At 36.1% G+C, this 27804-nt stretch overlaps 1 protein-coding gene and 1 long non-coding RNA gene across 6 annotated transcripts in view; one reads left to right on the plus strand and one right to left on the minus strand.

Moving 5' to 3' along the window:
- Positions 1-27804, minus strand: part of LOC121732989 (protein alan shepard) — a 195740-nt gene that overhangs the window by 120257 nt on the left and 47679 nt on the right. The gene's annotated exons all lie outside the window — the stretch shown is intronic.
- LOC121732998 lies at positions 16396-26579 on the plus strand. The gene is made up of 3 exons (XR_006036475.1): positions 16396-16500; positions 18672-18673; positions 26569-26579. It is a non-coding gene; the product is annotated as an uncharacterized LOC121732998 (long non-coding RNA).

Consider the following 27804-nt stretch of genomic DNA (forward strand, 5'->3'; position numbering starts at 1 on the left):
CACATGATGTAGGGTTCCGCAGATAAATTAACTTGCATTCGATAATTTGGGCTTTTTTATTTACCAAAATGATGGGTTTTCATAAACAGCGTTGCAAGATTCCATGCCATCTGGCCACAAAAGACAAAAGAAAACACACGTCGAAAAACATAGTCCTTATTTGTGAGACGTTGAAAATTGTACATTTGCTATATAGTTTATTATTCTAATTTCTAGGAAACAATGTTTGTAACATAGGTACTCGTATTGTACCGTTTTTATGTCGTCATCTTTCTTCTATATCTAGAAACGAAGTTTATTTTTTAATAGAAAGCCTATCTATGACTATTGAAACATTTGTATTTAAGCCACTTTTGTTGAGACTACTAAAAAAGTTGAATTTAAGTGTTATTGAACCTAAAAATACGACCATAATACAGCAATTAATAGCTCGCTAAACAGAAGCTCCATATTTATCTTAATTATATGTTAATAACCGTTTAAAACACTCTGTGTAAATTAGAGATTTCATTGAGTTTTTTTTTTAATGAATGCGTGGCTTTCGAATCCATACATAGCGCGTTTCGATGCGGTTTTATACGCGTTGAATAAAAAATATGGAATCGATTTCATCGACGAGTTGTTATTAAATATTACAACGATTATGTTATGTATCTCCGCTATAATTATCTCGGTCTCGTAACATTAATTTTAATGGATAGAGTGAGTAATCTAGTGGGATGACTTGGATAACTAGACACTCTTAAATGTTTATTATAGTGTGTTGTGTATAAAGGAGTATTTTTGCCTAGTCTAGGTTTCTCTATTTAGCTAGGGTATTTTTGAATTTGGTTTAAGGTAGTATGTTCTCAATTTATATACCTAAAAAGCAGGATATTATGGAGGTTTTTATACGTGGGAGAGCCATGCTTCGGCACAAATGGGCTGGCTCGACCGGAGAAATACCACGTTTTCACAGAAAACCGGCGTGAAACAGCGCTTGCGCTGTGTTTCGCCGAGTGAGTGAGTTTACCGGAGGCCCAATCCCCTACCCTATTCCCTTCCCTAACATCCCCTATTCCCTTTCCTACCCTCCCCTATTACCCTATTCCCTCTTAAAAGGCCGGCAACGCACTTGCAGCTCTACTGATGCTGCGAGTGTCCATAGGCGACGGAAGTTGCTTTCCATCAGGTGACCCGTTTGATCGTTTGCCCTCTTATTTCATAAAAAAAGAGGTCAAATAAAAATTAAGTGTCAGAAAAAATATTTCTTACTCTTTAAATCTAAAAAAATAAATAAGACGAGTCAAAATATTTCTAACAAAATAAATGATAATATTAATTTATTTTAGATTTAGTTTGAAATATATACAATAACATTAAAGCCCAAACAGCCTATCTCGAGGCACAAAACTTCATTTTCTGTGCCTATAAGTCTCGTCATTTTAATTATAATCACAATAAACGAGGAATCCTCAAATACCTGCCCTTATACTTTATCAGCTGACAGTTTAATTTTGTCCGCAATTAGAAGGGCATATAGGGTAAACCGACATTATGCCAATTTTGCTCGTTAACGCCATTATAAAGAATAATGAAAGGATCAATTCTCAATAAATTAAATCGTATTTTATGTAAACCTTAATTTTTTATCTTTAAAAGGGTCTTAATTCCGTAAATCCTTTTATAAGTCCGAGAAGTTAAATTCTGTTAAACCATTTAAAAATGTGTTTTAATTATTATTACTAAAAAACTTTTAAACATGTTTAAAAGTATCATTTATACTTAAGAAACAATGATATGTTATATAAAAAACTCAAAGCAGATATGTTACTACCGCGCGCGTTGTGAAGTTTTAAATACAACCCAATTGGGTCGTCTTTTATTTAGTCTGTCTCTTTTATGTAAATGGCATTTCGTATCTTTTGTTGCACTTATCTGTCAAATTTGTCAATGTTGTTCGGAAGAGATTTAAACCGGAAAATAGTATGAACGTAACATATATATATGTAGAATATCTTTGTTAAGAAATCACAAAAATATACAACTACATAAAAAAAATGTGTAACTACAGTGTCAAACATTTTTCATGCCGAGTTCCTCAATTTGTTGAAGGAAGTCATATAGCGTCTGGTTTCACTCATATTAATTACGAACATTACTTTTCTAAGAAGACCACTGAAGAGAAAACTTCAGATTAATCAGCTCTATTTCCTCAAGGTTCACTTTAATATATCTGAACTAGCTGTCCCGGCAAACGTTTCTTTGCCATATAATTTCACCCATATTATTTTATTGAAGTGACTAAATATACGTCACCATGGCAACGTCCATCGCTATCCCGTCGCACAAACAACGGTCGCTGTCAGTCTCGAGTTGTAATAATTTACTATTAGTTATTTAACAAATGCAATTACATTACAAAAGTAGTTTCATAATAAGTCTACACAAATTAGACAATACGACTTTTAAGTTACCAAATAAAATTGTACAACTCATAAAATTACAAAGATAACAAACTATCTAATATCTATAAGGAAAAACCTGCATTACAACCATAAAATTGCATTTAAATTTGTTTTACATCACTCTAAATGGTGTATCAGATTATACGACAATAGTATCTTGCACCTTATGGCGTCAAAACAGCGTAAAAGATAAGATAAGGTATATGGGGACACGACATGCATAGTAAGCACCTTAAGTATGGAGATCAGAGACGGATAACTTTTTATTGACTATCAGCTACTAGGGTACATTGTACGTGTTACCATATTTTCATGTTAACACGTTTTATGGTGATTTTGTTTATATCGCTAACGCCTAACGATAGAGATGTAGAGTTAAATCATCTTAATATTATAAAACCGAAAGTATATGAGTTGTGAATGAATGAAATGTTATGAAAAAGGAATGTTTGTTGCTTCTCCACGTCTAAACTGCTAAACCGATTTTGTTGAAATTTGATACGAAGACAAGGAAGTCCCAGGAAATGACATAAGATACTTTTTATCCCGGAAAAATGTACGGCTCCCGCTCGATAAACGAATTTTGAGGCGACGGAGTTGCGGACGTCATAATAATTATTATATCTAGTTATCAATATTGGAAAAAAAAAACTTTTGCTTACAGTTACTTAACAAGCTAGAAAACATTATCCATTGATAGCAAAACGGGCCCCAAGAAAAGCTTAAAACCGTTTGCAATATAGTAAGATAAGAGTCATGTCAAATTATTGTGTTTATGTTCTTACATCTACAACATTTAACCCTTAAAGGGCTTGACAGTTATGGGTTATCGGAGGGGCCGAATGTCAAATATTTACCCTAACGTTTGCTGCGGTCAGTGTGGACAACGCTGAATCAGAGTTCGATTTTCGAAATACTGTTTTTGAAAATGGAACATGGCTTTTAATAATAATAATCTAAGGCCCAGTTGCACCTCTCATACTAACGGGGAGTGAGAAAATAACTTAATATTTAATCAGGATTAACTTTAACCCAGACTGGCAGACGGAATTGCAAGCAAAAAAATATTAATTGTAGGTAAAGTTTATTATTTATAAGTATAGTATTAACTAGTGCTGTTAATGTTATAACTTATAAGTATTTGAAAAATCTTTTGTCTTTTTTGTCTTTATTTACTTTATTATCTGTTTGATATATCTTCTCTGATACCTAGGCCATTAAAATACATTAATAGAAAACCTTATAACAATCAGCTGATAAACCATTATCAAAAAACGTGCTTAAATTCCTTTAAAATTCTTAACAAAACAGAAACAATTTACCAACATTCCTAATAATCATGAGTCATTACGATAAACTTGGCCAAAATTGTATGTGTGGTGGCAATCAACTATAATTGTCTGAGTCATGTCGTTAGGAAAACTGTAAATATTGTAAATATATCCGTATTTTGGTCTTGTTACGTTTGTTTTGAGATGGAAAAAATTGCAATGGGTTTATTTTTTTTGGGACACAAAAACTTAAGTTAAGGCGGGGATTAATCTCAATCCAAAACGATAACCTTGCACACAACCAAAGACCAAGCGTATACGCATCACAATAAGATTCATTTTAGCTTAGCATAAAACTCCAGTTACTCGGGCGGATCTTCTCTATTTTTCATGTTTTTTTTTTTTAATATCTTTGGAAATAAACATTAAGAAACAAAATTGTTCGGTTAAGGGCATTTTAATATAGATTTACTAACAATTTATTCAAATAAAATGTATAATTATCCTAGTTAATACTTATTGTATATTTCGATGAAATAGATTTTTATCGGAGGTGAGTTTGTAAATTAATTACAGCCAAAGTATTACGTTTTATTAAAATGTTTATGGTTTAAGGTATTATAAATATTGTGCTTTATATCTCATATTTTTTAACACTTCGTTATTATATTGGAACTAGGTAAACCGGGAGTCACGGAATAACAAATTGGGGTTTACTCTCGCCTTAAGCCCATTTCTGCCAGTCTGGATTAATGTTTATCATGGATTTAACGTTTAACTCTTTCCTCTTATTTATGAAAGAGATGGAATTATATAATAGGGAATCCCTATTCCCTACTAATATTTTGGGCGTTGTAGGTACTTCAAAATTTCTTCTTATACTTGCAATCGCAACTATAAGAAAAAATTTTGTTTGTTTAACATAATGTCTATTTTAATGGTTTGTCCAATACATTTCTCCCAACTACGCTAAACTACTTAGTAGTAAACCAATACACCACGAGTACCAGGAAGACAGAAGTGACGCGGAGATCCGGCGTCTGGCCCCGGTTCATCAATTGGCCGAGCGCGATTGGTCGCTCTAATGCGGGTGATCCCTGATTTAATTGAACATTCCTCGTTCTCACCAACGATTTATTCCTAATCAAAATGGCCGCTTTACACTCCGCAATAATCAATTTTGGGATGATCAAATTCGACAGATTTAGACAGAAATTGCAGAAAATATCTCTGTATGGTTAACTCTTTTAAAATATATTGAACGATTCATCATTCAATAGTTACAATCTGGGGGTACGGTAGTGCCCACGCCAAGACGAGTTTTTTCAGCTATTTTTAAGTAATAACTAAGATTGTCGCATGAGAATAGTCCTTTTGATAAAAACTTACTGATTATTCCGAAACTCTCTTCTACGTGCAGCTCAATAAATTGTACATACCTAAAAAAAAAAAAATTAGTAAGTAAATTAAACTATAATGTATTGGTTAAAGTACATTTTTCATAAATATAATATTATTTTCTTTCTCAGTTAAGATCGTCACAGACAGAGCAGGTAATGTATATTAATGTACATTACATCCCGGGATGTATATCTTTACATTATATTAACGTATCACACACACAACAGGTAATGTAATGTATCTTTCCCTACATTTCAATGCTAAACGCCCCGCTTGGCGCACTGTGTGTATCTGTCTATCATACACATAAAATATAATCACAGAAATTTTTGAACACCCTATGAAGAGAAGAGATGTATCGTAATATACAGAAATATATTGAGATGTATTTAGATGTATAAAAATATAAATGTATATTTTCATATAGCTCGGTATCTTAAGATACGAAGATGTAAAAATATACATTATACCTAGCTGCTGTGTGTGGTCTCCTGACGATTTCTATAGAAAGATGTATTGAGATGTATCGAGATGTATCGTGCTATAATATACATCTTTACATTACCTGCTCTGTGTGTGACAAGCTTAAGAGGTGTATGGATATTTAACACGGGATTAGCAGTATTCCAGATAGGCGCAACTGGGCCTTAGACAAATATTTCCGTACAACTCCAATTCAAATAATCGCAAAGATTACGATATTCGGGAAAGTCGAAGTTGTTCAAAATGCTTGATTAACGTCTATAGATCTCGTTATCGGAGTTTTTATCGCAATAAAACTCACAAGAAGTCACCTTTCGTGATAATAATGGATCAATTAGATCGCACACGGATTTGTGGCTCTAGGGTTGTCAACTAAAAATCTATGATCGTTTTTTGAACAAAAAAAAATTCGATGGAAAAGGGATCGTAATTTTTTTTTAAAGTGTATCATTGCAATTAGAATAAATTAATTTTAGTACGTACTGGATAATAGACTTCTATTTTCTAATTTACATTAGTGCGGGACTGTTTCTAATCAAGTCGCCTACGGAAGAATTTCGTAATGGCGCTGAGTGTGGCGGAAACGAGACATCAGAGCAAATGATAGTTTATTATCTCTAGCGGTTTTATGTCAGTTCACTAAATTCCGTAGGTCAGTTTTAAACTTGACCTTGTTGAATGGATATTTTTAAAACAGCGGGCTTAGGCTTATCTTTAGCATTTTTTATACTCTCATACTGATTAAAATATTCACATTGTGTATGTGTGTCCACAGCGTTTTGCCGTGTAAATATTGTCTTCAGGAAGTGAATGCATAAAATTGAAAACAATAATTTATTAATAGTGGAATATGAATGGTAGCTTAAAAGTTCGAGTTGTTTATTACAGTCACGATAAACTGAAGAGTATAAAATATATTTTAACATCGGTCTAGATTTAAATGGAAAACTATTTGGAGTATTTCCTGTCTTGCAGATTTTTATGATTTTCAAATATAAAAATTCTTGTATCCTAAAACTTTAAAGTTTACTGAATTCTGTTTACAGTATCGAGAAAAGTAAAAAAATCAAACATCCTGGCCAAACATTTGTTTTTATTTTTCCTTGTTGGCAACCCTAATTACCGAAGTGTGCCCCTATTGAAAAACTCGATAAGAGTGCAGTTCCAACTCCGCCCGGGGCGCGCGACAATTTATACCGATCATATTTCAAATTCGATTCGGATATGGAAATCCGGTTAGGTAATATGACGTACGGGCTTAGAGCACGAGTTATTAATGTTTTTGGCGCTTTTTTCATTTTTTTACTATTCTGTGAGCACTGACTCACGTGGTTGAAATGCATCAACGATTTGGTGGTTATAGATGCAAATAAGTTGCAGTTGGTATTTAAATGTTATTTTGCAAGTATACTTAAGTCAAAATCGTTAGCAGCTCTACCTAATATTATTATTTATTGCACAACATTAAATGCAAAAACTCAAAAGAGTTAAAAAAAAACTTTACCTCTTTTTTTCAAGTTGTACCGGTTTTGGAGTTCAAAATTTAACTAAAATTCGCTGTCCTGTATTTATAGACAAAATGGCTTTTCAGCATAGCTTATGTGCTACTTTTTAATTTAGATTCGTATAAAGTTTACTTATTTTATTTATCTTTGTTCAGGAACCAAACCCCATTTTAGAAAAACTTTGACAAGTGTTATCTACTTAATTTTTATTTTTATTGGCTAGCGTCTAAACATTAACCAATAAACAACGCTGTTAAATATGGATCGTATCCAACGAAGGGCTGCTCGAAATGTTGACTGCCATAGTGTTTCAAACAGCTTAGACCCCTTGGAATTACGCCGAGATACATCTCGGCTACAGCTACAGCTTCACTCTGCATCCTCTATCGTTTGTATCACGGGGAGTGTTCTGAGGAATTGTTCGGAATCATACCACCTGCAACTTTTCGCCATCGTCCCACGCGAAAAACATACCATACTCATCACCTTGATGAGTGGCAGTCTTCCACGGTGCGTTTTTCGCGTAACTTTCTGCCGTGCACTGTAAAACTCTGGAACGAACTGTCACCAGCAGTATTTCCGGATCTATACGACCTGCAAACCTTCAAGAAGAAAGCGTAATCCCTCTTAAAAGGCCGACAACGCACCTGCAGCTCTTCTGATGTTGCGAGTGTCCATGGGCGACGGTAGTTGCTTTCCATCAGGTAACCCGTTTGCTCGTTTGCTCCCTTATTTCATAAAAAAAAAAAAAAAACTTCTTTCAATAAATCTCCTAAACTGGCATTAGGTAGTCTTTGGGCCTGAGGTTCGAACGGTAACAACCGGGCGTTTTACCCTTATCGTTCCATTGCGCGCGTGAAACATGAATACTAAATGCCAATGCCTGTAGATTACGTAATGGTCGTAAAAACGCGATTACATTCCGTCTCGATAAGGACAAACATCGATAATTTCGGAGAGAAAAATATGTGCTGACAAAGTTTTTGTTTGACTTACACCATGAAAAATGCTTACAGCACCATTGAATCTGCCGACCTAGTTCAACCATGTCTGCAGTCGCTGCGGTCATTTAATAAAGGAAAGTTCTTAGATCGGATCTAGCCTGAATTTTGACGATGTTCATTGTAGCAGGAAGCCATATCACTTTGCATATTTCTTAAGCAGACTCCGCCTGAATGGCTTGTCGGATTTGATCTTGAGTAAATTACCTACAGGTATGTAACACAATGGTCTATCATAGATGATAGAAGTTGATACATAGGCAGATGACGGACCTTCGTCATTTGGTAACTGAATCAAACCCAGCCGACAGATCGCGACTAACATGGAATTGACTAAACCAAATGACGTAGGTCTGCCATCTTTCTATAAATCAATTCCTTCGGTTAGTATAATTATTACTAGATGACGCCCGCAACTCCGTTGCGCCAAAACTCGTTTATCGCACGGGAACCGTACATTTTTCCTGGACAAATATTATCCTATGTCCTTTTCCGAGACTCAAAGTATCACCATACCAAATTTCAGCAAAATCGGCTCAGCGGTTTGAGCGTGAAGAGGTAATAGACAGACAGGCAGACAGACAGGCAGACAGACAGACAGATGGACAGATAGACAGACAGACACACTTTCGTATTTATAATATTAGTATGGAGTAGAGCGTGAAAGTAAACTTAATTTACCTACACCCAAACATCTTTATTTTCTTTATTTCTGAGTCTACTGAGCAGGTTCTACTTTAGTTCGCTTTGAGAAAAATTTACTCAATAAGTGACATTCGTTGAAACAGTAAAACGACAGTTCATGGAGTGAACTGCAAATAGCAGTGGGCAGTTTCAGCAGAGCTCGTAAAACGACACACTGTATTTCCGCTTAATTCTGAGAGTAGTGGTGAAAACTTGCCGTTTGTATATTAACGGTTAAAATATAGTACAAAGATTATTATTCATTACTAGCTGTTGCCCGCGACTTCGTCCGCGTTACCATAGTAGTTCACATCCAAAGTATTATTTATTGTACAAAAATATTCAATATACAGAATTGACTTTCCTACGATTTTATTATATATAGATGTTCCGCGCGGCTTCGCTTGCGTATTTTGGAATTTCACGCAACCGTACATTTTACAGCAAAAAATTGCCTATGACCCTTCACGTGGTCTATTCATCATGTTTGCCAAATAACATAAAAATTGCTCCAGTAGTTCATAATATAATAAGCAATTTCATATAATTTCCCCCGTTTTTTCCACATTTTCCTCTATTTCTTCGCTCTTAATAGTCTTAGCGTGATAAAATATACCTTATAACCTTCTTCGATCAATGAGATATCTAACACTGAAAGAATTTTTCAAATCGGACCAGTAGTTCCTGAGATTAGCGCGTTCAAATAAGCCCTTTCAAATATTTTCCCCCGGTTTTTTCCACATTTTCCTCTGTTTCTTCGCTCCTATTATACTTAGCGTGATAAAATATAGCCTATAGCCTTCCTCGATAAATGGGCTATCCAACAGTAAAATAATTTTTCAAATCGGACCAGTACTTCCTGAGATTAGCGCGTTCAAACAAACAAACAAACTCTTCCCAATTATAATATTATAGTAATAGATGTACTAGCTTATTGACGCCTAGGAATACTAACAACGCGTCGCTGTTTATTTAAAAAGAAACGCCATCTAGTTGACGCACAGGAATACTTACTATCAATGCCCCCTGCCCCTAACATGCAGGTACAAATAAAAAAGGGTCGAGGTCAAATCAAGGTATATATCGTTTGCGTTCTGTCTAGCCTTCAGATTAATGCTGAACGCGCGATAAGGAACTTCGTTCCAAAATCATACTTAATAATAGCTTTCCTGGAACTGAAAATGTGTCGATGACCATTAATTCAAATCAGGTCATTAGGTATTTTAAGAGCCTTACATTTTTCAGGAATATAATTAAAATTTGGCTTTTTCCGTAGCTAGTATACTATACGTTTTTTGGTCAAATCAATTTGGTGAATTGAGCTTGACAAAGTTACAGATAGACTCTATATTTTGCACTATTGAGAATCAACCGACCTATCTCAAAGTCAGTCAATATGTCATCACAGTCATCATTACTAATTATCACCGACGAACGTCCAGTTTATTGCTATATTAACACGACCATGACGGACAGACAATCTAATTGATTATTTACTTTCAATATAAGTGTAAAAATACATATACATTTTTTGTGTTTTAAAAAATCTTTTTGCAATAAGTACCTAGCGTCTAGATTCTAGACTCTATAGAGTCTAGAGTATAATATACGGTCTTTTAAAAATTGATTTAACCAAGCCTATAAAGTGTGAAGAAGAAATTAGGCCCTAGCCAATCCCTACTTATCTCTGTAGAAAAAACAAAAGGAATTTAAAAGAAAGACCACACCACCCTAATACTGTAGGTGGACAGAAAAAAAAGTAGAGATATGCCAATGGTCGAATTTTTATTCGAAGACTGGGCTGTTAATAAAACAATTTAATTTATAAAATTAAATATAAGCCAACGATTTAGCATTAATCTATATAATATATAAAACTCAAAGGTGACTGACTGACTGATTGACATAGTGATCTATCAACGCACAGCCCAAACCACTGGACGGATCGGGCTGAAATTTGGCATGCAGGTAGATGTTATAACGTAGGCATCCGCTAAGAAAGGATTTTGATAAATTCCAACCCCAAGGGGTTCAAATAGGGGATGAAAGTTTGTATATAATAATACTTCTTAACGCGAAGCGGGCAAAAGCTCGTACAATATAAAATAACATAATATTATAATATTTAATATAGCAGTGGCAGATATACTTTTAGCTGTGCTTATAATAACTAAGCTATTATAACACTAACCTAATACCATCGTATTATTTCGCTGCAGCTATTTCTGTAAAATGAACTATAACCTTAGTTTTTTTAGATTTACGTCTTTCGCAACAGAAAAAGTATACAAATATATTAACATATTACACACGAGTACGTAATATTATATTAAACTATTTTCCTTGTATATTCGTTCGCGTAGAACTTGTTTGTCGCGCGAAAACCATAAAATTTTTCGCGAGAACTATTTAACTTGTCTATGACCTCTTCGAGAACTATAAGGACTTGCATGTCGTGGGTTTGGTTCTCGCGTTGGAATAATTTAAGAAATATATGATTTTTACGTTTAGTTTTGAAATGAAGTCAATAGCTGGTCACCTAAGTTTGAAGATATGTAAGAGATTAGACCTCGTTTTTTACCGGCCTTGTTAATTAACCCCTCCTAATAAGTCTATTAGTATCGTAGCCACGAGAGAAGAAAGTGAATTGTGCTCACACCCGGGCACTAAAGTTACTCCTGTCCTCCTGCGTAGCTTAGTAAATACCATACCAGAATCGGTGTGTGCGCTGTATTATTTATTGTATTGTTATGTAATATTTAATGTATTCTGTAAGTTGTAACCTTTGCGTTGTCACGGTGACGTCAGAGTCTGAAGAATCGCTATCTCAATACCAACGTTTGTTTTCGCGATCTCAAGATAACAGATAAGTACTGATTTAAAACATATGCTTTGCAGAAACAATCGAAAGAGTAGTTTTTCATATTTATATTTTAGTACAGTTATTCCCTCGATCGCGGATTCTTGGAAATCTATTGTTATTCTATTGTTATCGCGGTCGGATTCGACCGCTTGGGTGTTGAGAGGACATAAATGCTTTGCAGAAACAAGCGAAAGAATACTTTTTTATTTATATTTTAGTATTGATTTAAACATAATATTATGCTTTGCAGTAACAATCTAAAGAGTAGTTTTTTATTTATTGATAAGAGACATTAGTAATAATAATTATTGCGACAACTTTAACGAATATCACTACATACGTCATACGACTATCGCATTATTTTCCTGCGAGAATTAAGATCATTAAATCTTCACATAGCCAATTAATTTTACCAACAGCTGCTTGATACTAACTTTACATGCAGTTACAGAAATCTTCAGTTTTGGTACTTCCTGTACCCAGCCGTTAAATAATAATGGGCAAAGTGCGAGCCCGACTCGCACTTTGCCCATTTTTTAAATAAAATTCCAGTCTATGGTATTTTGCGCCTCCATATCCATAATTCCATATAAATTGTGGTTGTCTGTCTGTCACCTCTCCGTATGAATAGTTCGCACGCAACTATTCATACGAAATAATCCCGTAATAAAATAGTCCTGGAAAAGGACATAGGATACTTTTTATCCCGTAAAAATGCACGGTTCACGCGCGATAAACGGATTTTGCCGCAACATATGGGCGTCATCTATATATCTATATATATAAAAATCAATTGCTGTTCGTTAGTCTCGCTAAAACTCGAGAACGGCTGAACGGATTTATCTTATCTTGGTCTTGAATTATTCGTGGAGGTCTAGGGAAGGTTTAAAAGGTGAGAAAAATTTTGGATATGTGGCGGTACCCACAAATCGCCTAATATTCCTGCATCGCGCTATCGAAGTTTTCTGAGCGCGTCGGTATGTATACGACAGCTGAAATGTATCACGTGGGCTTCGGCCTGACCGAGCATAACACCTCGCTCGGTCGGAAGATGTTCCTTTAGCGTCGCCACGCATTATCCCACAGATGTATAGATGCATGGATGTATATGTAGATGTATGGATGTTTGTTACTCTTTCACGCAAAAACTACTGAACGGATTTTAATGAAACTTTACAATAATATAGCTTAAACATCATAATAACACATAGGCTACAATTTTAACCGACTTTCAAAATGGGGGAGGTGTTATGTTCGTTTTCTTATGTTCAACGATTACTCCGTCGTTTGTTAACCGATTTTCAAAATTTTTCTTTTGGGTATCATCATAAATATAGGGTATCATCCCAATTCGGTATTATATTCACAAAAGTGGTGATCTGATGAAGGATCCATAAGTAAACGAGGGAACTCCTCAAAAATTATAGGGAAATATGTGGTGACTTCGGTTTCGTGAGAAGTATTCTAAGCATATGCTACCAACAAGTAAGATTTTGAACCGAGGTATACCTGGTATACCGTGGTTCGGAAGGTGCTGAGAGAACTCCTGATTCTTTATAGATACAAGTTTGGGAGTTTCGGCGTTGTTTTAAGAACGGAAAGCATATGCTTCTATGCAAATTACATTCATCATCAACATCGTCATCATCATCACTACCATATTATACCATGTTATTGGTAAGTACTTTTCATAGTCTTTTAGATCGAGACTCGAGTTTGTCAAGCGATAATTTAAAAAAATCTATACCTACCTAATATTATAAACCTGAAGAGTATGTTTGCTTGAACGGAATCGGAGGAACTACAGATCCGATTTAAAAACTTATTTCAGTGTTAGATAGCTCATTTATCGAGTAAGAACTAAGACTATAGGCTAAGACTAATACGACCGAAGAAACTCAGGAAAATGTGGGAAAAACGGGGGAAATATTAGAAATTACGAACTACTGGAGCAATTTTTATGGCAATATTTGGCACAGATATAGAGTAGACCAAGTGAAGGGAGTAGGGACATAAGAGCTATTTTTATGGGAAAATGTACGGTTTCCGTAAAATTCCTAATTTACGCGGGCGAAGCCGCGCGGGACATCTAGTCTTATATATAAAAATGGATTTTCAAATGTGTTAGTCGCGCTAAAACTCGAAAACGGCTGAACGGATTAGGCTGATTTTAGTCTTAAAATATTCGTAGAAGTCCAGGGAAGGTTTTAAAGTGACACGAAGTTCACCGGGACAGCTAGTCTATATATATATAAATGGATTTTCAAATGTGTTAGTCGCGCTAAATCTCGAAAACGGCTGAACGGATTAGGCTGATTTTAGTCCTAAAATATTCGTAGAAGTCCAGGGAAGGTTTTAAAATGACACGAAGTTCACCGGGACAGCTAGTCTATATATATATATAAATGGATTTTCAAATGTGTTAGTCGCGCTAAAACTCGAAAACGGCTGAACGGATTAGGCTGATTTTGGTTTTAAAATATCCGTGGAAGTCCAGGGAAGGTTTTAAAGTGACACGAAGTTCATCGGGACAGCTAGTCTAGTTTATAAATAGAGTTGTACGTCTGCAGTCGTTGCTGTCTTTATGCAATATTCGAGCAGGAACTCACTGGGTCGCAACCGTCGATATTGGTTATCGCCGATTGCCTCTCACGTTATCGCGATATCGTGGTTCGTGCGTGTTCGCTAATGAATGCGTTTTCCTCCTAACTATTTGATGAGAGAGGAAAGAATTTAGAGACAGTGTATTGAATGGTATTGATACAGCTGTCTCTATTTATTAGCATAGAGGAGAGTTTGTGCGTTTGCAATGGAATTCATACTAATATTATAAAAGCAGAAGTGGATCTGCCTGTATTTCTGTTACCTCTTTACGTCCAAATCACTGAAGCGATTTTGCTAAAATTTGGTATGGATATTCATTGAGTCCCTGGAAAGGACATTAGATACTTTTTATCTCGGAAAATTTGCGGATGTAGCTAGGTAATTTAAGATATTTTGCAAAACATTTTGTGGTACACCACAAAATGTTTTGCCCTACAGGGCCATCGATACTATAATACTCTAGATCCGAATGTATAACAGTTTGTCTGCTGCAATTTGGATGGATAAATATTTTGGGGTCCAAAAAAGGAGTTAGGACATTATAGTAATAAAGACATCTTCCTTCTGTTTTCGTGGCACCAATATTAATATCTTCAATATTAACGCCTCCGTGGTCTAGTGGTACAGAGCGCGGCTCTTGACTCGGAGGTTGTGGGTTCGATTCCCGCGTTGGAAACATGTTATTTCCAAGTTTGGTTAGGACAATGCAGGCTGATCACCTGATTGTCTGACAAGTAAGATGATCCATGCGTCGGATGGGCATGTAAAAAGTCGGTCCTGCGCCTGATCTCTCGCCGGTCGTGTCGGTCTTCCGTCCCACTGGGTTATGAGAGTAAAGGAATAGAGAGTGCTCTTGTGTACTGCGCACACACTTGGGCACTATAAAATTACTCCTGCGTAGCTGGCCTGGTTTCAATGAAACCGGCCACCGTCACCGAAACCGGTGTGGGAGCTATTATTATTATTAATATCTTCATACGCATTGACCCAATCATTACTTCCATACGAACTATTCATACGAAAAAGGTCAGCGTAAACGATGGTGTAGATATGAGAGTCTGTATTAATCTCATTATTGATAGTCCAGCCCGATGTTACGTCAGATATAATGTTCGACAGATATTAACGATTGGGATAATCTTTAATGATATATATTGATGTTTTTATCGTGTGATATAAGTGTTAATACGGTGTGAATAACCATAAGTTTTCATTTGTAAATGGAAAAATTCTGAAGACAAAACTGTGGCACTCGGGGACTGCCGCGATAAAGCATAGCAATAGTCTACACGCATACAACACCGTGCCGAAGTCTGCCGAACTGAAACGACGTTAGACGATGTCTTGGGTTTATTTTCGTAACGGAATTTCTTCATTCCATTGCCGCCCTCAAAGCCTGCGATAAAAGCTTAAAATCATCAAAATGCAAAGAATACACGTGGGAGAGCCATGTTTCGGCACGAATGGGCCAATTCGACCGGAGAAATGCTACTTTCTCATAGAAAACCGGCGTGAAACAGCGCTTGCGCTGTGTTTCGCCGAGTGAGTGTGTTTACCGGAGGCCCAATCCCCTACCCTATTCCCTTCCCTCCCTTTCCCTATCCTCCCCTATTACCCTATTCTCTCTTTAAAAGCCAGCAACGCACCTGCCGCTCTTCTAATGCTGCGTGTGTCCATGGGCGACGGAAGTTGCTTTCTATCAGGTGACCCGTCCATATGAGAGTTGTTGTTAACTCTATACTTAAATGTTTAAGTCAGACTAAATAGTTCTTTCATTTCCATTCTGAAGGCTGATTTTCCTTTCCGACTTAGTCAAAAAGGATTTTCTTTCAAATTTTCCTAGTCATTTTCTTCAGATATGGTGTGAAGGTGACGTCAGATAAACACATAGGTCATAAAATAGGCCATTTAAGCGATATTGGCTGGGCGATCAATCGTGCGTCTGACCTAGACGGCGCCATGGTGCCCGCTCTCCCCAGCTCAATTTTTTTGCTAAGAACTCCGTAAAGAATTAACTACATCCACTTTTGTTGCTAGATTTTTTTATTTAAATTTTCAATTTCACGTTTGAAGACAATATACTAACCCCCCTACTAATAAACGCTGTATAAGCTTTGAATAGTTATACAGTGTTTTGTCTTCTTCAATCCAATTAAAAATGTCACTTGTGTGACAGGAACAAAACACTGTATAACTATTCAAAGCTTATACGACGTTTAGTAGTAAGGGGGTTAATCTTTAGTTTTATTGCAAATTCAGCCTAATTTTTTTTTGTAATTATATGCTTAGCTTTTTAGAAACCAGAGAACCGATTTTGTCGTGTTCTTTTTTAATGTAAAGGTTACATAACCTTTTTTAACCTATAATATATATAACTTATAATATATAGTTTGCCCTAGGCACATGCGTAGGACAAACTCATATTATAGTCTGTCCTATACAAAGTAAGGAAATGCCCAACTTTAGAGTTATAGTATACTTCGTATCAGTATGCCCTAACGTAGCCGGGGCGGGTCGCTAGCTACAAAAGGTGAAAAATCACTAGCAAAGTGCAGCAATTATTCGCAATAAAATCCAATGAAGTCAGCTGGTACTCGAGTTGGGGCAGGTCGGGGACCGTGGGCCGCGGGCGGGCCGCATTCCACACTAAATATAACTACGCTGATAAGGTACCTTGATTTTTCATCGGGCTTGCGAGGCTTATTGAGTACAATTAGTACAAGTTGCCACAGTATATTATAGTATACTAAGTCAGTCGTCCTTGAAATAAACTCTACTGCATTTTTGGTGTCTAATATTATTTGAAATTACGTTTCATGTGTGCGTGCGTCGAAACGGGCGGTCTAGCTCTATTCGTAGCGGTCTAGTATAAAGATATATTGTGGTTGTGTGGGGAGTCTTGTGTCCCAGACATTTAAATATAAAAGGAGTTTCGTTATGTAGAGTGTAGACTATAGTCGGTCGAATTTGTTGCGAGAGTTAGTATACTCTCTTCCACTCACTCTCTTTTAGAAAATCGTATTCTATTAATGATTCCTGCAACTTTTTGCATCCAAATATTTCTCAATTGCTCAAAAACTATTAAATTTTTCGTAATAAATTATACTATGTTGTTTCCAGGGATTCAAAGATACTCCATATAAAAACGTGTTTTCAAGTTTAATGTATTATTAAGAGTAACGAAACAAGGACAGACAGACAGAATATAATTTTTCGCATTTGTATAGTCAACAAACTGTCCAAAATGACGATGCTTAATGTTGAGATGATCTTGATAGCTAATATCAATATGAAAAGCGTCTTACAAGATTTGGGGCCCAAAACTTTGCGATTTACCTCTAACCTTTGCCAAAACTCCTCAACTTATAAACATTGAATAAAAGATGAATAACTTGTATTCTTTATTCACATCTGAATAAAAATATTGTTTATATACCAACGAATAAAATATTCATAATAAATAATATTGGAGAGCCTACGAAGATTGCTATACCGCAAAAGTTGTTATTTTACCTTTTTTCCTTTGCCAGAAGTAGGATTAAGTTTTTCGAGAGTAGGTATTGTATCTGTAGCCAGAAGTCAGAACGGCTTGATGGATTTTAGGTTAAGAGGTTTTATTAGATTCTGTTTCCGTGATACTGGGTATATCAAAAGTCGGGAATTTTAGTTTTTAAAATTACGGCCATTATTTGTTCATAAAAATTGTATCTCTTCTAGTTATTGAAACTTCTGTAATTACATCTGTGCTGTATTTTTAATTTTTTGTAAATTGTAAAATTCTCCTAATTTTAATATTACGTTTATTCATTTCTTTGACCCCTAGTTAATAGCTATAGACCAAACGTTTGTTTATGTCGCTTATTTTGAATATCGTTTCGCTGAGACTATAATATTCCGGATATTATAAATAATCATATCCGGATACTGAATTAATATTATATCCGGATCACGAGGGAAGACTCGGCTAGTCTCATAATTTGGTTTGTCGGCCGAGAGAGATATACATATATTGGGTAAATCAAGGCAGTCAGGAATTTTGTTTTTTGACTATTATAATAGTTTATAATCCTACAAGTATGTTACGGGTCCTAACGGCCCGTCCATATTTCCATGTCACGACGTCGTGACGTGACAATTTACGTCAACGTAAAGTGAAAATGCACGTCACGGTGAAGTCTTTTTTTTTCGTAAATTTCTCTCTACGTCTTCTTATACAATAGCAGAAGCAGAATACGTATTGTGCGGTCCATATCTAGATAAGTAGTGAAGAATTTAGCAGTTTTACAAGGCATGGTGACGTACAATGTGCTACACTGTGACGTGCATTTCCACGTTACGTTGACGTAAATTTTCATGTCACGTCAACGCACCGTTAACGCACCGTTCCACGTTAACGACGTCGTGACGTGGAGATGTGGACAGGCCGTTAGTCAGAACAAGTGCGGTCGTCTCGTTAAGTAGAGATATAAGTCACCAGTTTTATACCTTCATGACAATGTCATATTCTTTGTAATAAGAGTATTGGATGACTAATTATAGCCAAATAGTAATCACGTAATTTTTAATAACAGCTGTTTCATCCATGCCGCCATGAAATCATCCTTGTAGCAGCGACATTTTCTACTTGACATTCGTGAAAATACGATAAGGACCCATCACACAATGCCTTATCGTGTGTCAATACTCCTTTGTACTGAGATATGGTAGTCTGTTTACAGAGACATTCCTCGATCACGAATTATCGTACAAAGGCTCAAAGACCCATTATCTACTTGACGGAATGTTCACAGACCCCATTTAAAACCAATTAAAAGTCAAATGACGTCATCGTTTTGGTATCGACAGGCGCGACAGTACGTGCATCTCTTTCTAGGATATTTTTTTTATCTTTCAGTCAGTGTCTTGATTCTGCTATGTTAAATTAACGTACGGCTTCAATACGGTTTCAGTATGATAAAATTACAATAAGGATATATTGTAATTGTCATGTCAAGCCAAAACCCGCGTTCTTATTGGTCAGATTTCCAAAGATCATAATATTATGACAATACTGTATCACTCTTAACCCTTAAATTCTTAGACTGCATATAGCTTGTATTTTACGACTCATTAATGGCTTATGGCACACATATGGCACAGAAAAGTGCGCCAATGCTGATGGTAATGATGGATACCTTGTAATAGTTATAAATACAATACACGTGGATCACATAATATTGTTATGACTGTAATGACGTCATGGCATAGTCAATACTGCACTTTTAATTCCTAATCGTAGTCACAATGTAAAAACAAGTAAAGCTGCGTTTACACCCATCATATTTTCTTCTGAGTATCATCAATTGCCATGTAATTTTTGACAGCACATTTTATAAATATCGTTGTGATTACAAAACCTTTTAAGCCAAGTCATTTTTTTATTAAAAAAAGATTATCTTTGCACAAAAAAAATGTTTTACAAGTGAAATGGTTTGTTATTCCATAATCTTGTCATTAGTGATAAGTAGCAGCCCAAATTCCAAACGGTCATCCGGTCTTATCAGTAAACAACATTAACAATAAATTATCTAATTGTTGTAAAATTAAACAATACTTTGACCTTACGTCTTTCTGTTATTGTTATTTGTTGATAACAAGTATTAAATAGACATTATATAATTTTGTTTTTACATTATCATTACTTTGTCTATAGAATATTTTTGTTTTTTATAATTAATATCATTTTATAGGATGACATAGAAGTAGCTCAGCTGAAAAAACAAAAAGATAATGTTTATTGTTATAGCTAAGATACCATCATGTTATCTGCTATGATAAAATATATCGTATACTATCTTCTTACAAAAATATTGTCTGATGTCGTCTAAATAATGAAATAATATAATTTAAAAGTCAACCACGTGAAAAAAATATTGAAACAAAATTTTGAAATTTTCAAGAAAATATTATATTCATCATCATATCAGCCTATAGTCGTCCACTGCTGGACATAGGCCTCTCTCAATGAACGCCAAGATGTCCGATCTCCTGCTACTCGCATCCAACATGGGCCTGCAACTAAGCGGAGATCGTCGTCCCACCTAGTTGGAGGTCGACCTACACCCCGATTTCCCAGCCTTGGTCTCCATTCCAGAGTAAGTTTACTTCAGCGATCGTCTGTTCTTCGAGCCCAGCCCAGTTCCACTTCAGCGTACTGATTCTCTGCACTATGTCAGTGACTTTAGGTAAAACTTAAAACAAGGTATGCAAGTGATCTACGAAGCGAATAATATTAAGTAGTCATAAGCGGTGACGTCACACGTCAGTAGCCTACGGTAGACCGTAGAGTAGCATTTACAGCTACAACACCACAATTAACATACATTAAACTGTGAACGTTACGTTATGAACTGATGATGAGTCTAAAACACGCTTAATTAATGTATTACAAAATTGTAATGAATAAATTAAGTGTAAATAGGAACTCTACATTCTATTAGGTGTATCGAATGAGAGCATATATTTTTAACCGACTTCCATAAAGGAGGAGGTTATAATATGTTCGGCAGTGGATAATTTTTCTTATGTATGTTCAATGATTACTCCGCCGTTTGTGAACCAATTTTCAAAATTAAAAAAAAAAAACTTCAAAATCTTCATAATTTTTTGCAGTTATATTTTGTCATAGAACTGGCGATTAGATTAGCTAGTACCGACTGTAAAATAATGAAGATTGGGAACAGAAATACTGAGTACAGAATAGGAATTATTTAGCACTTTTTAGTTCATTTAAGAATATTACTTTTGTCTTTACATTGGAAGTCGGTTTTAATTTTTTGTTTAAAAATAACTACATAATAATTGTTCATTTACAATGAACGTAGCGACTTGTAGCAAAAATATACCAAACAATGCCTCTAATTTATTTAAATTCTATGTATTAGTACATAATACATATAAGTACAAGTATATTAGGTAGTTGTAACTTGTAGTACAAGTCTATTAAAAGTAACTTGTAGTTATGTAGAGTTCACTAAACCGTTTCTCTTGTATCGGGTAAAAGTTTAATTATAATGTACATCGTAGAGCTATGTACAGTGAAAAAATCTCAGCACGACATTTTATAGAGCTTACTCGACCGTATTTTTCCTTTTAAAATGTTACATGTTTCATATAAAAACCGTTTTTACAATTATAACCATTCGCTTGACCGGAAATTCAAATGTATTGCAATTAAAATATTACCTCTCACAACGCTACTTCCGTCTGACCTAATTGCGAGAATTTTATAAAAATTTTGTCACTTTTTCAATGTCGATTCACTTTTGAAACAAAATGATTCGAGGGTTTTTATACTGGTGCACAAAATGATGAGTGGACAAATAATAAATGCTCTAGTCTCTACGTTAGCCCAAATTTAAATTTATTGGCTTCACGAAAAAGGATAAAAATCTAACTCTAAATATTCATTTCATAACTTTACAGTTTCATGAATAAATAAATTTAAATTAATGTGCCTAATTAAAGTCTGCTATAAGATAAACTTTTATGACAGCATTACAAAACAAACACGTATTTTAATGAGATATTTTAATTGCACTGTACTAGAGAATACAATCCTTGTTCTATTCCAACTTTTTCAATTTCGATTCTATCTTTATCGAGTTACTTTCGAAAATTATTTAAAGCGAGCAATGTTTTAGTTGTTGCTTTTATACACAAATATAATGCCTCCACTTAGAAGCCCTACAAATTACAATCATATCGGAGTGACATTTACAGGAGATCGGAACGATAACCATTCAGCTCCAGTAATTATAATGTCAAAACCCTCGGACCACTGTTAAGTGGAAAACTGCTGCCCGGCCTGCCATTGGCCGGCGGATCGTAAAGCATGATTCATAGCGCGCGGCGACGTGTTCCTAGGAACATTATGCGAAGGTTTTAATCTTATCAGACGTTTTTTCATGTCGCCGTACCGACGACATTGACAAAGTCATAGCACGTGAAAATTGATAAACACTTTCGGTGCAGCCCGCGAGCTCCACGTAGACGGACGAAAGTCGCGTTATCGTGGGAGCACCGTCGCCGGACACTCTACTGTTACTCGATATTAGCATAATATAATGGTCGCATATTAGCATTACCGAGGCGGACGGGCGCCGTCCGAATGCTTATGAATCTGGAAGGACAGCCGACGGAAGTCAGCTGACGGCGCGGTGCATCCGGACGGCCGATATAAATAAACCATTAATTACGCGATAACCGCCCCATCGCTCGCGTTTCCGCGACGTGTCCCGACGAACCGACACTGTTTATCAACTCCGTGCGATTCGCGTTTCGGGGTATCCGAGGCATCCGAGACGCAGATTCGCCGGCCCGAAATAGACGTCAGACACGATGATATGTGACGAACGCGTATGATCGATCGCACTCACCGAGCGCCGTCGGTCCGTATCCGCGCCGGCCGGTCAGCTGAGAGCTGTCAAACGACCGGGAGTACCCGCGACGGTCGCTCGCACTGGGTCCGCTGGGGGCAGCCGACGAGACGAGTACAAGATCCGGCACTGCGATCTAGCTCCAGGGAATCACGGTAGCACACACACACGAATATGCATCAGCAGCGCACGTGCATCGCGTCTCTCGCGTACTAGTGGCGAGAGTATCGGCTCGCGACTGAGCGCCGGCCGCGCGCGGGGCCGCCGCCCCCGCCGCCGCCGCCGCCCCGCGCCGCCCACTTCCTCGATGAATGACAATAATGGAAGACGTTCAACTCGCCCGCAAACCGAATAATATGAATCATTGCATTAGGGTGCAGCCCCGCCCGGCCGAAACGCACCGAGCTCTACGTGGAGTCGACGTGTATCGCACACGACCCGGCGACGTGCCGCATGCGGGTGTCGGCGCAATTAGCAGTTCACATGGCTGCGACGCCACTAATCTTATCAGCTCTAATCTAATCCGTCGCCCTCTCTCGTGTTTTCTTCTATTGTGTCCACTCGCGGTAAATTATAGCTTTTCTCTAGAGAGTGCACTCCGGCGGAGTTCGTTGCGCCTGTATATCGGCTCGTGTAATTGCAAATTACAGTGATACTAAGTTTATACTTCACTCTTTCTATTTATATTTATCCTTCCTACTATGATTAAAAGAAACCTGAGAGGTTTCTCTTTTTCTTTTCTTCAGCTGCTTTTCAGCGGCACGGCTACTGAAGAGCAGCCAGTAAAAAAGTGCCATACGAATTACGAATTAATCCTTATGTACCCAAACAATATAATATCACCTTTTACCTTCTTGCGTTGCGGACTGCGGTTCCCAAGATAGTTTAAGCTTTTCCCTTGTCTTGAAGATGTGAGTGGTTGGTTCCGACTTCCGGCTATCATCCGGCTTACAGGAGTTGCAGTGTAGTAATAATTTAGTGGGCAAATGCCATCTAAGAGTTGCGAATTTCGTCGCATCATTACGGCTTGAGAGCGTCTCATTTTAATACGGGTACGATTTCCGTCCACAACGCTCGATCGTCGATTTGTTCGGCATTAAACATGCCATTTGCGGTCTTGTGACCTCATTTACCATCGCTTTACCTTATAAGGCTATTTCGAAATTTAAAAAACATTTAAAATAAATGAAAATAAGCCGATTCCAATTTTAAAATCTGATTATACTTTCTTGTCATATGATCTTATGTGAGATCAAATTGTTATATACAGTAGAGTAATAAACTGAGTTGTATTCGTGAATGTAAAGGTACGTATACAACTCAGAATAACTCTACTTTCTTTATTATTGAGTGTAATAGAGCTGACGTTAATAATTTTAAAATAATCAAGAGCTCGTTTCTCAATTCATTCTGTCTTGATTTACTTCGACTGAGCGACAAAGACAAAAAATAAAAAAATATATTTAGAAATATCGAAAAAAAAATCAATGAAGTGCGTGAATCTGCGAAAATTTCAGAAGTCTAGCTATAGAAGTCTAGCTTGAAATACAGCCTGGAGACAGACAGGCAGAAAGACAAACATACAGACACACTTTCGCATTTATAATAATATTAGGAAGGTATTCTATTTTTTTTATAAAGCGCGTTTCAGGCTTGAGCGCATGTAGAAATCTTATTATCTGTATCTAATATCTCACTCTCAGTGACTATATATAAATAGAAGTACGGAAATTGCAAACAAACATTTACATTAATTAAACAAATATTAATTATTAGAAACGAGACAACTAATCGTAGAACATGTTTCAACTTAATAGCACTTAACTATTTTAATAGTGTAGGCATATTATTTTAAATACCATAAATTATACAATAAGACTAATTGTAATTAATAGTTATAATAGTCTAGATTATACTATATCACTACATATATTATAAAACAAACTCGCTTTTTTCCCTCATGTCCCTTTGTTCCCTTTAATCTTTAAAACTACGCAACGGATTTTGATGCGGTTTTCTTTAGTAGAGAGAGTGATTAAAAAGGAAGGTTTATAAGTATAACAAGTAATAACATTCATTAAATTGTGGGGAAATACTGTTATTGTTGGGGTTTCTAATGTGATGTCGTAAATAATTTCTTTTTTTTCCGCTTACAATGCAAACGCAGGCTGAACCCTACGAGATTTATCAAAATAATGTACTTAGGGCGGATTCGACCAAACTGGAGTAAAATTTTACTCGAGTATAACTGTTTCCTAATGTAAGAGTAAGCTGGTTTTGAGTTTTTCCAACTTCTAATCCAAGAATGAGGTAATTACACGGGAGTAAATATTTACACGGGCTATTTTTGTGGAGTAAAATATATTAAACTGAGAAAAGTTGCACAACAGGGTTCAACTGTCACGGTCGGTGTCATTGTGAACTATAATTGACATTTTATTTCATACTCTTTGAGTAACTTGGTAAAATGCAAACGATAATACCCTAGAGTAAATTAAAGGAGTAAAATTATTCTCATGATAGTTATACTCGTGTAACTTCAAGTGTGGTCGAATCGAGCCTAAGTATTCTACACTATGAAAAGGTCTAGAGAAAACTCCGCGATGGTATATGTCTATCTCTTATAGATATCCCACAAAATTTTTTTGTTATGCATACTTTTAACTTCAAATAATGACTAATTTTCGAAGCGATTTTAACCAATACGGCAATAATCCTTATTCAATTAAATACATTTTTGATTTAATATATCTATATGGCCCTTTACAGCATATGATTTAAATGAATATTTTCGAAAATATTACTTGAAAAATTGCGGGACGTAGCTTTTGCGGCAGTTGGTAACCAATTCGGGCCACGGCTGTTCTCCCATACAAAAGTGAAAAAATTAGCTCTTTCAGGGCTGCTACTTTTACAGTAAACTTTATACACGGGACTTATAACACCGTTAAGTATTGGTACTTAGTTTTGTGATAGGTACCCTGTATTGTAGTATGGACACTATAGCATAGTAATGCACCTCAATAGTATGTATAGGTAGAATTATACAGCAATATTCGTAGTTGTCTGGAGGCTCCGCAGCCTGGTCTAGACCGGTCCACCCACAGCTGAGATTTCTGCATCCCGACCTCGCCATACAAGTTACTTTATTTGTTTTTTTTTGCGACGCGCCGTATTGGCCGCACCTAGGGCTGGTTACGTTGTGAAGATGACTCTACATTTTTTAAACGAGATTTGGTTAGGTTTTAAGGTTTAAATTGTAGTATAGTAGTGTAGTAAGAGCGACATCTCAGCAAAATATATTAATAAATTGTGCAATAGATAGTAATTAATAATATATTCTTTGAGAAACTGATGACCGATTTTGCAAAAAAATTTAGCACCTAAAATTGTTAAGACTAAGCCCCGATTTATATTCAGGGTATAAAGTATAAGTTGCCCGCTTCATTGCGTCGATATTCACATATAGATCGTAAATTTTGTCTATTTTATATGGATTTTTCTTTATAATATAATCTTTTCCGGGACTAAACGTATCAATGCTAAATTTCGTCTTAATTTGTTCAGAGGTCTAGCGTGGAAAGCTAGGCCTCTGAACCTTATAACCAAATAGATAAATGGACATTCAAACTTTAGCATAATTTATATTAGTATCGTAAGTATAATATTATTTTTATCCTCTCACTAGACGATCCGCGCGGCTTCGCCCGCGTACGGCGTAAATAAGATATTTCACAGACAAATTAGACCACAAAAATTAGCCTATGATCCTTTAAGTGGTCTACTTCTTATCTATGCCAAATAACATAAAAATTGCTCCAGTATTTCGTAAGATCGTAAGATTTAGCGCGTTCGAACAAACAAACAAACAAACTCTTCAGAATTATAATAGGTCATATAGATTCCTGTCTTCTGTAAGTGAGTGTGACGGATGTCTGTCAGGGCACTATCAGGCGACCGATACGCTTGTCTGACGCATTAAGGAATTATCCGACAATCAGGTGATCAACCGTCATTGTCCTAACTGGACTGACTCATCTAACATCTTTAAATTATATGCTCTTTCCCGCGGCTTCGCCCGCGTTTTTTTTTTAATATTTAACCCCTTTAAGTTCTTAGTTTTTCTTTATAAAATAAGTGGGCAAACGAGTAACGGGTCACCTGATGGAAAGCAACTCGCAACATTAGAAGAGCTGCAGGTGCGTTGGGTGCGATACTCCAATATAATATCCGTCAATAGCTTTGTCCACACTGTGCCTTTTTCTGTTTGTCAAGGGCATGCGTTATAGCGCAGTCAACAGCGAACGTGAGACATGCCCGCGACGCATGCCCTGTGACCTAATACAAAATTTCAAAAATGACAATATTGGCGTTGCGTTCCTTGACGCATTCAATTATTAAATGCGCCAATATGAAAGTTGATGACGAAAATTGAAGATGAAAGTGCACAGTGTAGACTTAGCTAATAAGCTTTGACTTTTATTTGTTTATGGATCGTTTTATTTTTAGAATACCTTAAGAAAATTACGTTTTGTACAGCAAAGTAAAATGATGTACCACGTCCATTGTCCTATAATTTAACTTTATTTATCATCATTAAATCATGTTACAAATCTCTCTGGCACAGTACAATACATTTCTTTCATATCTTTTATCCGCATTAAAGTGCAGTTCAAAAACCTCAGGATTATATTGGAAGTGAGCAAAAAGCTCACTAAAAGCCGCGATAGACGGACAATCTAATTTCTGACCGTGAGTGGCGAGTGGCACCCCTGTTCCAATAGGCGAACGATTTTCCGCTAAGAGCATTCTTTGAATGCGTTCAATAGTTCGTTTAAAGTTCGCCCGGGGACAAATTTTAAACATTATTAAAAATTTTATTCGCATTTCGTTATAATTTATTTTATTGTGCGTTTTTATGGTGAAGAATATTTTGGATAATAGGATATTATTCGATTTGGTTTTTAGACTACACATTATAAAAGTAAAGAAACATGTTTTATGAGTAATCAAAGGTAGAGTTTCTGACTCTTGATGGATATCATTCATACACTGCATAAGACTGCACTGAGAAGTTTCTTTCTTTTTTTAATGACTTAATTTTAGTCAGAATTATTTGATTATAAAA

The sequence above is a fragment of the Aricia agestis genome, chromosome 13, assembly GCF_905147365.1.
Source record: "Aricia agestis chromosome 13, ilAriAges1.1, whole genome shotgun sequence".
NCBI classification, from domain to species: Eukaryota; Metazoa; Arthropoda; class Insecta; order Lepidoptera; family Lycaenidae; genus Aricia; species Aricia agestis.